General features: G+C 23.6%; 1 protein-coding gene across 4 annotated transcripts in view; it reads right to left on the reverse strand.

The window, feature by feature from the left end:
• The window catches only part of LOC113549927 (fat-like cadherin-related tumor suppressor homolog), a 142,200-nt gene that overhangs the window by 114,824 nt on the left and 9,059 nt on the right, over positions 1-18,317 (reverse strand). Inside the window, exon 2 of one of the 4 annotated variants that reach the window (XM_026951453.1) lies at positions 9,720-9,756. The exons of the other annotated variants lie outside the window; for them this stretch is intronic. The gene's annotated coding sequence lies outside the window, so the exon portion shown is untranslated. The remainder of the gene's footprint in view (positions 1-9,719; positions 9,757-18,317) is intronic. 4 annotated transcript variants of the gene reach the window in all.

Genomic DNA, 18,317 nt, shown 5'->3' on the forward strand with positions numbered 1-18,317 from the left:
TTTAGTCCAAGTAAAATATTTTCCAAAATCAGTTTATCATACATTATTAGTAAGATAAAACTAACCAATCGTATTTACATAACTATATGTCTTTATGTATACTAGTAAAAATAAAAATTAGTACCTATTGTCTAGGATTATATTCATATAAAACTTTTCTTTAAATATAAATTCAATTATTATATCTAGGAATGTATTAGTGCTAAATAAAATTATGAAGAGTATTATTTTCCTTAAATTTGAATCCAATACATATCCATAAAAATGAAAAATAGGATATGTATAGAATATAAAAAAAAACTAAAGAGACATATATCATCATCCTGCACTTTATTTCGTACCTATCTATAGACATAAAAATTGATAGTGTTTGAGTGTTTTAAAGTATACGGTTGATTTGAGGTATATTCTCTACGGTAGCCGCATGTATAATCAAACATTATTTTTCCTGGCATGAGATTCGATTGGATTTCCAATTGATGCGATTTTTCAATGCCGGTGACGCGATGTCACCGATCTCACCGGATACGCGCAACGAAGCAGGTTGTTCACTAGTAGAAAAATCGCCGGACAGACTATCCGATGTTTATTATTCCGCATTTGTCTATATCGGTTGCACACGAGTACAGAAAAAAAATGGACGGAGAAAGAGAGAACTAATTGCCTGCTATTATTCACACGTCGGAAAGGTCCTTTGAAAAGGTTCCAGTTTGATTAAAAGCTGTCGGTAATGTTGAAAAATAGTACCATGTTCACCCGCCACCACTATCGTGAATAGCGAAAAAATTGGTAAAATTTACCAGAATCGATGGACGATAAATATATACCTACACTAATGCACTACATAGGAACTATTATAAATAGGTAAGCGTGCGTCAAATTAAATACATCATATTCATATAAATAAATTCGTTGTCCATACTATCATATATACTTAATAAAATATAAGTTGATTTTTAAATATAAATAAATATTCAACAGGTTTACATTACAGAAAATCTGGTATTTCTTATAAACAAAAAAATAAATATATTTTTCTTAAAATAAAACAATCAAGTTAGATAACATCCGGTATTTTTAATTATTGGAAACAAATAATATTATTTTTAATAGTTGAAATAATATTACATTTATTTCATTATGTTTAACTGAATCAATTTAATTTTTAACACTGACATACGAATTGTGATTACTCGAAAATGTTTTTTTTTTTTTTTAATTGAAGGTATAACAATATATATATTATAATATACATGGATTAAAAAGTTGGATAAAATGTTTAATTCTTATGAATATAAAAATTAATTGTTTACTTCAATAACTATAAAAACCTCGATAAAAACATAATAAAATTTGTTTTAAGTTAAAGATTATTTATTATTATTATTATTACTATTTATTTTAGTAAATTATAACATTATCTTAGTTCATATAGTATACATAGAACATTTAATAATATTAATATTTTCTAATTATGAAAACCAAATCCCAAATACATTTATTTATTATTAGGTACTAATAAAATATATTTCAATTTACGCATTATTAGATTAATATAGGAACTTGCTTAATTATTATGTATTTATTTATTATCTAGTTTGAGAAAATTTTACACTTTTTCTGTTTACAAAGTTATAATTTTATACTATATTCTAAAATATGATATTAAAAAATGTAGAGTACATATTTTAATCAAAATTTTTCTTTTATGAACACTTACAGTTTAAAAAACCACATAAAAATTTTGCAAGAGTTATGATAAATTAATCTTCTTTAAAAGTAGATATGACGTAACAAAAATAATACGTTATAAAATATAATTAGAATATTTGTCTAAATCTGTTTAAAAATAAAGTTGTCTTTGACAGATAATGTAATGCAAATCTACATAACTGTTTCCCGCGTTTAAACAAGAGATAAATTGTAAAATCTGGTCGGAAATTTAACAGCCGTAAATGACTTTCACACGCGTATGTACAAAATACGCACGAATAGTCATAATATATTTTATGTATATATGCATTATATACTCACGCGTTGCAGAAGGAGATGTAATATTATAATACCCGTCGGAGAGTGACGAACGCCCTTTTTCAAGTCAGAGGGGGGATGAGAGGCGAACAAGAGCGTTCATTGTGCTTGGGATATAACACATATATATTATATACTAATAATAAAATATGAATGTCAGTGTAATGAATATCGTATGAGTATAGCATGTATACGTGCATATATGTATAAATAGGGTGCGAAAGTCGACTGGTACAATAAAATAAGCTTTCAGCAGAAACCGCTGCAACGTGACCGACGCACGTCGTTTCCATTGTTGTAGAATGAGTGACATTGTTGTAGGAACATATTTCGCGGAGACGCTTTCGCACATATATATAGGCTGTGTCCGTCACAACACGGACCATTGCATTTGACTTAAAATAACGACATAATTAAAATAGTTAAACAAATCATAAATAATCAGAAAATGTATTTTATCAAAATTTGAACTTCAAGCAAGTAAATAAAAAAATGTGACTAATTTTGATAGTTTTTAATTGTGATAAGAATAACTTATGTGAGAATATTATAATACATTTTGGAATTTAAAACAAAAATTGTATTGTGATAACATGCATAAATCGAAAAAAAAAATTTAAAAAATCGAAAACCTCAAATGTTCTTAATAGTATAAAATACAACAAAATAAATATAATATACATAATATCATAATAAAAATGTTTGTTGATGATTTTAAATTTCTAAATGTATTTTTAAAACTTAAGTTACGTGAATTTAATATTCTGAGCAATATTTCTATTTTCCATAATTATTTTTACTTTCTTTCAATAATTTTGAAAAGTACGAGAGATGTTTTACTTTTAACCAACTAGATCCAATATTCCAATAAACCACCTAAAGAGTTGAAGATCGAAGCATTTTTCTTATGCAAAATGTGAAGACAAGTAAATAAAATAACAATATTATGCTCCATTAAGAATCTAAAACCACTCATAAACAAAAATCCATAAATCAAATTCAAAACACAAATAAAAATAAAATTGTTCAACATAATAGAAGATATTAAAAATGTAAATTCCTTAAAAAATTAAAGATAAATAAAATCAATAATATTGTTTACTAAACGTGGAAGATTTATTTTTTTAGCTTACTGTTTTTCAAACATATGATAAAAAAATGTAGGCAAAATATTATAAGATATAGAAATGTGTGGTTAGTGGTATAAACATTCAGGCCTTCGGCCGTAAAAAAACATCTTATTATTGTCCTATATGAATATATGTACCATACAAAAGACAGGTGCATTGATGTATTTAATTCTCCTTCCACTTGCTTGTTATAGCAAAAACGATGGGTAGTATTTATATGTGGGTATACAGGATGGGCGCTGTGATGTTTTCTTCTACCTATAGCGCTCGCGGCTAATACAAAGTAGTTCGAGTAAACACCATAGCACACCGCTGTATACACAACAGCAGCTACCTACGATATACAATGTACATTTTTCTTTTAAATTATATTTTCCTGGTTTCACCGTACATCTGGTAAATAATGTATTTCATGGTTTACGTAAGTTATCCTTAATGCGTTCGTGGGGTCCGAGTACAATAGATTTTTCGATTGGCCATTCCCTAACTGTGAGAACAAATTTTATTAACGCGTGATGCTGTGATCAAATATAAAATAAACTAATCTCAACATTCATGATGATGTTATTTGAAAAAAATTAATTTTGTTTATTAAAAATAATTACAGTTATTCGTACCAACATATATGTCAACGATTATTGGAAAAAACAAATATTAACTATTCCTTTCAAATATAGACAATAATGAATAAACATATGCTAATTAGTAGTTACAACACAATAACTATCTAATAATAAAGATATCAACGATTTGAGATTGTTTATTTATTAATCTATCCCAAGAAAGTTTCAAGTAAAATCTGGTAAAAATCTGTATTTTGTGAAAAAAAATCACATGACTATTACATAGTATTTCATGATTTTAAAACACGTAGAAGTAAAAATGAAATGTTGTTGAATAAGAATTCGTTGTTACCGGTTCAACTATTCATATTTATAAACCATCAGCTAAATGTATTAAAGGCCGTAAAGATTATAGTTGTATTGATAAAATACTAAGAAATCAAATAATTTAAAAAATATATAGTATATAATATATATATATATTATATATATATATGTATTCATTCACGTATATCATGATTTTACTTATTGTTAATGTGTACCAACTATATTATAAAGGTTATCAATAAATTCGCTCGTTAAAATTAATTGTAATATCATATTTTTTTTTCTTTATACTTAATACTCAATTTAAGGTTACTCAACAAAGTTTTTTTACATAACATTAGTATTTACATATTTAATACTTTTATTTTTAATTTTTAAATCAATTACGATTTAAGTTTTTTAATTTAATTTAGATTTTACATTATTTAAATACATAACTAAGTAAAAATACGTATATGCTTTGAACTTAGCCTTTTTTATGGTAGTAAAATAATTTATATCACCAATACTATTGGTGTTATATTTTACATTAAATTATAATAGTAAAAAATAATTATCACTTGTATTTTAGATAACGATGATGCGCATATAAAAACAAACGACTTAATAAAACTACTATAATAATATAAGATTAATATGTATGTATGTATGTATGTATTGAACACATTAGAATTATTCTAGATAAAATAATCAACAAACAAAAGTACATTTATCCCATATTCCCATCTAAGAAACAAAGACAAATTAAAAAGAAAAAAATTGAATTATTTCTTTAAATTAATAATAAATGCATATGTGTAGTACATCAATGTAGAGCATAGTATAATGTTTAATATTTACCATGTAATCAAATATAAATTAAGTAAAAATTTAAGTACTCACTAAAATATTTTACGGATTTCCAAAACGTTTCATAGTAAACCTATCAGTATGTACATGATAATATAATCTTTAGTATTGAGTTTTTATATAAAATTACAACCATAAACGTGTAATTATAAGTAAAAATCAAGTTTAATTATGAAAGGCCTTACATTTTAAAATTACATAAATACTGGGACAAAATACCTTATGTAACTTTAACAATTTTAGTATGCCAAGTTTCTGGTTTAAATAGGATCTTGTTTGTACTTGTGCGGGGAAGGAGGGGTGTTAAGAAGAGAACATTTTCCAATACTTTTAAAAATAATTAGATAACATCTCAAACAAACATTTCATGGAAAACAAAATTTTTTATAAATTTAAAATATTATATATATAATATATAAATCTTTCTATATGAAGGGTAGAAATCAAAATCCTCCACCTTCTCAATTTATACTATACCATATAATACCCCAAAAAACTTATGTTATCAAATTTCTAAAAATACATAGATAAGCTAATTGTTTTAGACTGCATATTTAAACAATGGACCAAATAACACTCAGTGTATAATTTCAATTATTAACCAAAAATTAAAACCATTAATTTGAATACTATAAGATAATCAAACCATATGCAAATTAACTTTTTCATTTGTTTAATTACTTGTAAAAATAATTTCACATTCATCCACATCCCAGTAAATCCATACAACTATGCACTTGTAGAGCAGCAGTTAAATGATCAAATTTTATAGTCGATTACATTTTTTCTAAAGAAATGTTCACATACTTTTACGTTTGTAAGTTTAAATTAGTAACTTATAAATTTTATAATAGTTAAAATAACAAACAAAATAGTTTTAGCAAATCATACTCAATAGTATCATACAGTGCTTTAACAGCAAGTGTTATGAAATATTTCTTACAATTTTCATAACACTAACTAATACTTAAAAAATAAAAAGATAAAAAAAAAGGAATATTTTAAAGTCCATTACACTAATGGCATTCGAGTATCAGTGAAAATACAATAAAAGTAAGTAGGACTTAAATATTAAAAAATCCTACATAAAAATAATTTAATTTAATTTAAATAGATTTAAATACTATACAAATAAATAGAAGCCTGTAATATAATTTTGAAATTATAAATATTATGAACATTTTTCTTATTAATATTTTAGATTCTGAGCAATGAACGTGTTCATTTTACTATGATGTGCGACTTGACTTATTTTGTGTCTATCATCACTTTTTAGAGTACTAAGAATCGTGCACGTTAACCACGCAGGTTAAACTTAATAATTGCTCTGTAGTTTTAAAAATAATCAAAAAAAAAACTAAAAACGGGAATATTTACTCAACACCGAATTTTGATAAAATTGATTTGGTTTCTTTTGTAGCAATTTAAAAATAAACAATCAAATATTTATAATAGCATTTTTAACATGATATAATTTTCAAAATATTTTGACTATTTTTGAGTTTTCTTTTACCGCGAACTTATTGCTACTGTCCTATACAGTGATAATAATGAATATTATATTATTATATTTAGATTATAATATATATGTCATAAGGATTTTGGCAAAAATGTATTTGATCTACCATACTATTCACAGCAATGATACACTCGAAACCTACTATTTAGCAAGTGTCCATCTGTTTATACTCAGGATTTCTAGTTGAAATCCAAGTCATATGTAATTAAACAATAATTACATTCATATTATTATTATTATTATTATATATATATATATTAAATGTATTATGTATGCATGTGTGTGTGCTATATTTGTATGTACATGTAAATAAATACAATAACTTATTATTTTTGCTAGCTGAAGAGATCAATGGAAATCTATGTTAAGTGCTTATAGAATAAGTACAGTTTATTTAAATAATTACTTGCTATTTAATTTTAAGAGGATGGTACTTTGAGATACACATAAAATACTACCATCAACATGTAAGCTGCGACTATCCTATATTTGTGTACTACACAAAAGCTCGTTTATGTCATTACATCTTAATACTTAAACAATGTATCTGTTGGTTTTAAATTAAAAACTACAAATAACTACATAAAAAATTCAATACCAATCCAATCGATCAAATGAAATATTATTATTATGAGCTTTACGCCTATACATTATTTACATAACTTATAAAAGTGTATAACACACACAGTTTTAGATTCTGAGAGGATTCTTACAGTAAATTTACAATGATATAAAAATCACAAGAATTATTTTGTAGTTAAAAATTCATAACATTTTTAATTGTGTAATACGTAAAGCTTGAAAATATAATATTATACAAACTACATTTTTTTTAATGAGCATTTAAAGTTCAAATTGTGATAAAATATAATATTTAAACAAAAATGTTTTTGTTATTTTGTTGTTGTTCAAAAAATAATTTACTGTGGGGACTTGGAACTTTTTAAACAACGATTATTTTTTTAACGTATCAAAATGTTCAAAATATTTAGACTAATTGTAAGCTATTTGTAGGAACCTAGTTATACTATATTTTAGTATTGACTTAAAGCATACATGGAGCTTGTGCAAATAAATTTATTTGGAAAGACTTTTGATCAGCTCTACTTTTTATTAAGCTTTATTATTAATATGAATATAAATTCTCTATACAAAATTAATAATTAACTAAAAAGATCTAATTTTATACGTGGTAAGGCTTCACCTCAATTTTGGATAAAAATAGTAAATTACTACTAAATTATACTAATAATAATATTAATATACCATTAACTACAATCAATTTAACTAGTTACTAATTTACCCTTTTCCATCGTTTAAATTGTTTTTTGGTATACGATAATATTAATCATTGAGCTCAGATCGAACATGTCCCTTTTACAGTATCGTACTTAATGAATACTACATTTGATAAGTTAGAACCAAACAAAAAAATACAAGTTAAAAAATCGAAGTTTTTAGGACAAACAGGGTCAATATAAATATCACCTGTATATTTTATACTTATATGTGAGCCTACTAAGAGTATTGACTATTGAGTATATTATAAAATAAAGTGAAGGTAATAACACTAATATAAGTACCTACCTATATAATAATTGATAACAAATATAAAATATTATAGACTATATTTTACTTATTTACTATCAATTAAGTCAGCTTAAGTGTAGCTTTCAAAAAAAAACTATCTTATCTTAATAATATAATCAATGATAATTTTAGTAGTTTTTTAAATTGTTGTCAATACTAGGTATATATCTTTTAATATCTTATACTTTATTTGTACAATTATAATTTAATAATTAACAATGTTACTTACAGTAATACTTGCCACTCGGCATTTAAAAAAAAAGCAATTTATTGTATAAAGTATTTCAATTATAATCCCATGTATAACATAATACAAATATTAATCAAAATAGATGTGTAAGTGGAATATCAACATAATTAATATCATTACTTGTATTAAGCATACATCAATATATTAAATAAATAAAAATATCCTACAAAAGTTTTAATAAAAATTAATTTTCTTTTATAATTGTTAAATGCTCAATTGTTTCTGAAATATAATTTACAAGGGAAATGTATATTAACTTTAGAATTTTTTTTTTTAATGACATTATTTACATATAATTTCATATTTTTAATCTTATGTTTGTCATATGTCTAAAGCTTAAAGCCTAAATAATTTAATTAAAGTATACATTGATATTAAACATATCATACAGTATTACTTATATAGTACCTATATATTTGTTTATTATAGAAAGTTAAGCAACTTTAAACTTTATAAGCTTCTTAACAAAATTCAACTCGAACCAGAAGTTTCTACAGCGCTATTAGTGAGTATAGTGATCTATAATATTTATAGGCAATATCAGTGGTTTTCAAGCTGGGTGCCGCGGTTTTTCCATAAATTACCGATTGTATTAAATTGTGATGTAAGAAAATGCGAGTATGTGTCAACTATTCGTCTAAAAATTAAAAATATTTGTTAGCCCATCAATCACATATTTCTTATTAAATGTATATATAATTATAATTAATTCAAAACAATTTTGTTCATCTAAAAAAAGGTCAGTGTGCCGTGAAAATGTTTTGAAGTGTACGGTGTGCAGTGTATAATAAAGGTTTGAAAACCACTGGGCTATATATTCTCAATATAACCAGTAGAAGTAATATATTTCCAATAATTTCCCACAATTATAAGTGGTAGGATTTATCTGTATAATCAATTAAGTTTAATAAAAATTCCTTTAACCACTTATTGATATAATAATATTAATTTGCATTAAAATTTGAATAATATAGATACATAGGTACGTAAATAAAATATACAACCTATATAGTATACAGTAGCTTAATTTAATAACCAATAAAATTAAAATTAAATAATTTAAATACAAGATTAATTTAAATTAGTCAGTTTCCTTTATCTGGTAGTTTAGTATTTAAAGCACTTTCATAAAATGAAAAAAACCAAGTCCGATAGAATAACACAATATTATATTAAATGTGCCAAATTCAGTTTAATCAAAATTGAAAATATGATTAATTCGGATTACAAAAGCAAAATTTGTAATTAGCTTTGATTATAAAACAGTATTACCTAGAATTTTAGTTAATTGATAAAGCAGCTTCAAAGTTCAAACCCAAAATCATTACCACCTTATAAGCAAGTAGTAAATACTGTCTATACCAGAATCTTAGTTGTTATTATTACAAACCAACAAATTATTTTCAAAGATATTAAATATAAAAACTAAGCGATAATACATTAAATATAATAACACTTACCAATATATTTATTAGAATTAACTTATACGTTAATGCTCTGAAAAAAAAATAGATAATTATATAATATTAGTATTGATCTTCACTTAAATGGCGCTTAATAATATTATAGACCAGGGGTCAGCAATCAGTGGTCCACGCGACTATTATATACGGCCCGCTACAAAATTAAAATTAAATTGAATATTTTATTTCTTTAGCCATTTCCTTAAATCTAACAATTTACATCTATAAATGTTAATTTAATGATTGAATTATATTTTATCTATGCGTCTCGGTCTTATGTTATATCAAAAAAATATACAAATTTTGGGAGAAAAATGAGAAGAAGCTTCCATACTTAAAAATGAAGTTTGGATTTCTGAACTAGTGTTTTTTTATATATATATATTGAAGTATATGAATTAATTCAATAACAAATTATAAGGTAAAAATCAACTTATTCCTGATATGTATTCTCATATAGTGTTTTGAAGTAAAGTTGAAACTTTTACGGTCTCATCTTAGAAAAAAATTAATTAACACATTTTCCTGCTTGTAAAAAATCTTTTTGAACTGTCAAAATTTTCGTTTTTGTCAGCTATATTCGTTGAATCTATTTTGACACTTCAATACTAAGTTAATAATCGCTTTCAAGATTTTAAACGATGGTTAAAATCTTTTCAATTACTCGTCAATCCATTTAATATTGATGTTGACGATGAGAGGAATAGATATGACCTTCAAATGAAAATAAAAGATTTTCAGTGCTAAGATGTTATTAAAAATGTATTAAACAATCGCCTTTACTTTTTTATTCAGAACTTAGTCCATCACCTTCTAAAATTAAATAAATGGATGCAAAATATTGTTGCATGTTTGAATCTGCATATATATGCGAACAGGCGTTCCTCATATGAAAATTATTAAAAACCATTAACGATCATACTTATAACATATGATCATCTCCGTCGTGTGCTTAGAGCGTTCACCAGTAATTTTGGTATGGAAATCGAAAAAATATAATAAACTATACATACATATAGGTATAATAGTAAAAATACATTACATGTATTCACTATAAGTATTCAAATAGTTGTAATTTTACTACTCCCTAATTTGTAACCGTTAAATTGTAACATTTTTACATAATAATTTAACATTTTTAAAATAAGATTAAAAAATTTAAAAATTTTGTCTAACACAATTCATGAAACTTTTTTAATTTTTGAGTCTAAAAAAGTTCCCAACCACTTGTAGACAATTTTCTATTGATAAATGAAAAGTACGAATTTCTGATTTACACCTAGATACATTATTATAACATCAAAACTACGATTCGTTTTTTTCCCTCCACGTGTTTTTGAAGAATAATAATTAATGTTCTTTAATGGCTTCCCGCGGATATGTGTAGGCGCCCGCATAATTACTATATACCGAAGAGAATTAAACTGCATAACAGTAATGTACCGTCCACCCAAAGTAATGAACTATCTAAACCCGAATTATAATAAACATGGAAAGCACAAACCTATTTTGTCGACATTTATTTATTTTTTACTTTTTTTTTTATTCTTTTTACTTTAAGTTTTGTAATTTCAGTCACGTACAAGGCGCCGAAATTCCTATTTAGTTCTTGGCGATTTCACGTAATACTATGTTTTGAACTAATTTAATTTAAAAAACCACTTTCAATGAACAAAATGTTACCATCAGTAACACTAAGTGTACAAAAATTTCTTTCAGGAAATCAATAAAATATTTCACAAAAAAGGTTCCGACAATGGATAATATTATTATATATTTTGTAATAAGTGTGCATGTTGTTTACCATACTTGACAATTATTTATTAAGTAATCAACATGAATCATTATAACTATTAAGTATTAAATAATTGAAAATATATTCTTATTAGTATTAGATAATTAAAATAAACATTTGGTATTTACTATTTCTATATTATTATTTATTGATTAAATATTAGGTATATATTAAAAATAAATAAATAGCAATAAGTATAAAAATTATTTACCTACAGCTAGGTATTTATTTAAAATTGCACTCGTGTTTTTATTTTCTACATTTGCAAATAATATACTTTTTAACATTATTATCAAAACAATAATAATAATATAAAAATAAAAATAAAACTATTATATTGTTGATTTACTACAAACATAATTATTTTTTCGCCATCTGCAAATAAGTATCTAATAAATAAACAAATGAATAATTTGATAAAACCATAAAGATACTAAAAATTGAGTATTATAGGAATATAATATGTACCCATAATCAATATTTGGGATTTTAAACAATCAACAGTAATAAATTCAGAACATTTTGAGTTCTTTAGCCCAATATGTTCTTCACTCAAGCACTTAAATATTTTTCATAATGATAATTATAATTAAATACAAAATACCTCATAAATCGAATAAGTCTATAAAAAAATCCTATAAAAAGAACTCCAAAATTAAAATTCTCAACAAACATTGTGATAAATGATAATTATCCACAAAAGCTATAATATAAGTAAAAAGTCATATTTTATTTTTCTTCGCATTTAAATTATGTTTATTTGTCTTCAAATAATTATTGATATATAATAATTTATAGTTAAAAATCTCATTAAATAATAAAAAGAAAAAAATATAAGTTTAGAAATATTCATTTAAATTCTGTATTTTATCGAAATACAATAATATGCATGTTCCCTAGCGAATAAAACAAAACAAATTTTAATTTGACGTCGTATTTGTTTTGATATTACTATTAGTATACGTACCTAATGAATGATATTTTTTTACGAGCTATGGGAATCAAGAAAAATTAAAAATAATATTAACTTGAAAAATGGAAACAAAAATTAGTTTTATAATAATCGTCCAACAAGACAAAAAAATCCGGAGAAAGATTATGACAAAGTAAAATACCGTAAATAACGTCGAATCAAATAAATTAGATTTATATTATACGTAGGTATAAAAAATAATATTTAATTACTTTAAAAAGGGTACACTAGTATTGGCCAATTATAATTAATAGCAAGTGATAACAATACAATATATTGTCAATCATTTAAAAATATTATTGAAACAGTTAAGACTACGTGATAGATTTATAATAAATTATTGAAATGTATAAATAACATTTATAGAATAAATATACATAGATATTATAAAATAAAATATATTTTTATGAATTCTATCTCTTTTTTTTTTAAATTCAAATTTAAATAACAATATTATAAGTAAACCGATGATACCTATATAAAAAAAACATTGCCTATTACAAATTGACGTACTACTTGTAGTAAATTTTATTTTATTTTATTTTAGTATTTTTCAACTATATTTACTTCTCGTATTTTCAATTAATTTATATTTTAACAAACAGTGAATAATCGAATTCAAAATAAATTATAACGATAAAAAGTCAGCAAATTAAGTTTATTTTAAATCAAATATAACTGATATCTTGACAATAATCTAAGTTGATTAATACATAATCAACTAACACTATTTACTATTTTAATAATTAGCGGTAAGATAGAATATTATAGCTTGGTACTTATTTAGCAAACATACATATTAAACACATTCTACTTAGATACAATTAGGTATATTCAATATATTATTTAGGTATATTTAAACGATATAACATTTTAATTAACTAATCTAATATCTAATTATCTATATAATTCCCCATTATTAAGTTATAGGTAACTTAAATACTATAATAAGCAATTAATTCTAACTTCTGTAACACTAACCTTATTCAATTTTAAAACCACAACTAAAATTACATTGAAATCTCTCTAATTATATCAAATATAACTGCAATATCTCGTATTTAAATTTTAATGTTTGGTAATTCACACGGGGTAATTATTTACCCCGGTTTATTTTAAACATGATAAACATTTATTATTTTGTGAATTTTCGATACTTTATTAAATAATGCTATCTTTAAGTACTTGTCATATGGTAATCAAAAATTAATTATTTCAGATTTAACAATTAATATACATATTAAATAAAAAGTAAAACAAAATGTTTTAAATTTAATAATAAATAGGTACTTATTAATAAAAGGTTATTTAAAATATTACTATTATTTGAAGAGAAAAATAATACCCTCACAAACGCAATTATTTGAGTAACACTGAATTTGCCTCCCAAATTTAGGTGATAACCTTTTTTCACTAGTATTAGGTGTTTTCGGAGACAATACGAGTATTTCCAAACGGCTGCAACCGAATTGGTTCCCGATATTCTAGGTAGGCGACACACGTCCGAATTGGTTCCCGATAAAGACTTACGAAAAAAACAAAAAACGAATAGAACGAACTACTAATTCAACAGTTGCTTTTATTCTGCACATCCGAACATATTTCAATTTATGGATATATTAAAAGAAGTTCAAATTGAAACTTATATAAAATTACGAAGTTCGAACTAACTACAAAACCTGAAGTCTAAAAATAAGGAAATATTTATAAAAACAGAAATGGACAAAAATAAAAATAACAGAAAAATAATAGAATTTTATTTTATTAGGAATTACAAAATGATAGGAATTAAGTATTTAATGTACAAAAAGAAATTAAATTAAATATGTACAATTATTATTATTATTATTATTAATCAAATAAACCAAATAATATTTAATGTTAATAACGATTCATTCCAATTTTTTTATAAAGGGAGATTTTCTTCGCGTATCACCTATAAGCTTTTTGCGTACCATAGGTTGAGAAGCACTGGTCTATCTACTCGAATTGCCTCCCATAGCATACTTAGATTACCGATAGTTTTACCTGTATTATCGATAATTATATCGATTTCCGTAATGTTCAAAAAAATTATTTTAAAACATACAGTATTTCCCAGACAGATGATTTGTCAAATGCAACAATCTTGTCGATCACTGATTATCAGTAAAAGATTAGTCCGTCATCACCAGTTCAACCAGTCAGTTTCGTTTGCGTATAATCATATACAAGTTTAAGTTTATGACTGCAGTATAACAAAATTATATTTCGTCTAAATTATTTTATGTATTGACAATTTATTTTTTTTATTATTATTAATTATTACTATAAAGTCGGTCTGTTTACTAAAATATTATAACTATTTATTAAAGTTTATTTAATATATCTATTAGTATATAATATATAAGGATATATCTAAATCGATTAATTATAGCTATCGGAGGCAATTCTAGTACAAGAGGGTCACTCTTAAAGTAGGAGGCAATTAAAGTGAATGCTTATTTTGGAAATCGGGAGGCAATTTGAGTAAACATTTTAAAAAAAAATTCACGGGAAGCAATTCGTGAGTGCCCATATAATGAGTATACTATTACTAACATCACTATAAAGGTTAAATTTATAAAAATACTACGCATATTAAACATAAAAAAAATATATAAATCTTGTACATTAAATATTAAATATAAATACTTGGTATTCACATAACACATTAAAATACTATTTAATTTAACAGGAAAAAAAGTATTTAACTATAAGAATAAAATAAACCCAATGTATAAAATGTAAATTAATCTTCCAATACTATATATTTCAGACATTTAATTTTTAGTTCAAATACACAATTATTTTCCAAGCTCGGAGTAAGAAAAAAAAATAGTCATTTGACATCGGTAATGTGGGATAGTATGGCTTTCTGAATACAGTGAGACCGTTTTATTAAGTTCAATTTAGTTTCATTATAGCAACTGCATGGGTCGTCAACTATTATAGCGAATAAACAAAATTAAAAAACATTGTCAATTAATCAGGTCATATAGCATCAAAACTCTAAACAAAAATCACTTGAATTGTTAACCTCGTATTTTTTTAATAAATAAAAGTTTAGATATCATAACTTAAAACTTAATTTTAATTAAAGTTATTAAAACATTTTAATAACGTAGATTTTTATTGAAAAATTTATCTATTAACTATTAAGTAACATATTTCAATATTATATAGTAGTAGATACATATAATATATTTAAATCTATCATATTTTAAGAAAAAAAAGGGCAAAAGTTAAACATTGAAATGGATTATCTTAAATCTTATCATAAAAAACATTTTTCAAAATTAGTGAGAAACCGATGTGGTATTTCTCGTTTATCTTCACTTACAATTCCACAACAATGATGTATATTTATTTAATATTATAAGAAGACAAAGGTTTGTTAGATCAGTGTAACACACATGAAATATACAGAAGTCGTTGAACGATTGAAAAATTATTTAAGAGTTATACGCCTCGAAAATTCCCTTTATAATAACTATTAATGAAAATAATATTTTAGCCTTAATTTACTAAAGAAAATTGTGAGGAGTTCACGTGTAAATCTTCTGTAAATGTATACTTAAAAAATGTCAATACAAATAATATTAGATACATACATTTATATAATATAATTATGATAATAATAAAATTATAATATTTTAAAAATAATATTCTATTAAATTTGAATAATACATATATTTTTTTAATAGCAATACTATTTTAATTATTTTTAAATTATTTAAGTAATTGTTTTGGTATAACTATTATATTATAAAAGAAAAAAACAAACAAACAAACAACAATCCATGGTTAAGGACTCTAGGATACCTTCAACTTATAAGACTTTATAATTATTTAGAAATCATTAGGACTCTAAACCAAAGTTAAAGATGATTTATTTAAAATTGAAATAGATAATAAAAATGATAAGTGTATGAAACAAGTGGGAAAAGCTTAGTTAAATCATAAGTAATAACTTATATGTAGATTTTAAGCATCTGCAAAATAATAAATATTTCACTAACTCAGAGTAGGATTGTTGATTTTTATTATTGTAAACATTTCAATTGCATATACAGTTTAAAAAAATAATGATTCTTCATTTCTGTGTTTAATTTTAATAACATATCAAGTTATTAGCGTGATAAATACTTAATATTATTTCATATCTGATTTGTATTTATATTTCCTACCTAAATATTATTTCCTCGAAACCGTTAATCTGATATTTTACTTTTATCGTTGTATTTCAAAAATTCAGTTAGTCTTAGGGTATGCTCATTTTGAGCCTATCATAGATGTCAACAATTTTTGATACTTGAAAACTATTTGTTTTGTTAATGGATATTAGTATTTTAGTACCACAGCGGTAATGTTGATGTTAGTAAGGTAAGTAACTAAGACGCCTATAAAAAAGCACCAGAGAGTTCCTGAATGTCAGTATACCTACCTTATTACAATTATGATAGTATGCTTTTAAAAAACTAAACACAAAAAAATAACGAAACAATATTCCCATGTAATAGAAAATATTATACTAAATTTATCTTATTATTATACCTACTTTCGTATCCTAAATAATCGACTATGAACAAATGCTTGTATAATTATATCAACTATGTATACAATTATTTTAAATATTAGACACCGTAAAATTAAAAAATATTTTTTTTTTAAGTAAAAGATGAAATTAAATTATATTAGGTACATAAAAAAATACTAAAATTTGAATAATATAAAAATTGATATTATATTCATCTTATAATATTCTGAATACAAAACATAAGACAAAAATAATTTAAGATCCGTCTCTATCTACGAACATCGTACATATTAGATTACTTATTATATGTTATTATAGTAGAATAAATTATATAAGAAACAAAAATATATAAATTAAATAATTTATATATTAGTTTAAATTGAGAATAAGATCAAATGACAATAACACCAAAAACCAAATTGAGCCATTTTATGAGATAATACAAGTAATTCATAGTTTTTAATGATATCAACACTTTACAACATATATTATACTATAGACCTAGCTATTACCTACATTTAATATAAACTATAATTATATATACAATACGAGATATTTTAACTTAAATATTTCGGAGGATGTTAAATACCATAGAATTAGGTATGCATATAGTAAGTTTCGAAAATACATCATCATTGGGTCGCTGTTGTAGTGATTGTATTACATTTTTAAGACAGTAGGTTATAATTGTTAATCATTTTTAATAGATATAAAATAAATTATAAGTTTGAAATAAAATCAATAATACCTCAATTTCAGTTTTTTTTCTTTTTTAAAAACTGATTAAAACAAATTGTTTAATGTAAACAATTATTGTTTTATTTATATGTATACAATATGAATAATAAAAACATATAATTGTATACTAACGTATTTATGAAAATAATTCCTATTTAGTAATAAATACAATCATAGCCATCTTACAATACCAAAAATATAAGACATTTTTAATTTTACGATTTTATTTTAAGAAATTATTATCTTTATTTTAAATACGCAATATATATTTCTGCTAATTAAATGTTTAAAGTATTAAATTACAAAATAAATACAAAGTTGAATTAACTTTCACTTTCATAAAGTAACTCAAAATAAAATTATCTCACGTTTGAATTTATATTCTATAATACCTATATTATCCTTTACTTTTGAAAAAAATATTTTGGTCCTACAAATACTATAGATTTCAATACTACATTGATCAAACTCAGCCGACACTTCTACCCTCTTCCCACCATCATATATTTTGACCTTTTATTTGCCAACGGC

The sequence above is a fragment of the Rhopalosiphum maidis genome, chromosome 4 (genome assembly GCF_003676215.2).
Source record: "Rhopalosiphum maidis isolate BTI-1 chromosome 4, ASM367621v3, whole genome shotgun sequence".
Taxonomy (NCBI): Eukaryota; Metazoa; Arthropoda; class Insecta; order Hemiptera; family Aphididae; genus Rhopalosiphum; species Rhopalosiphum maidis.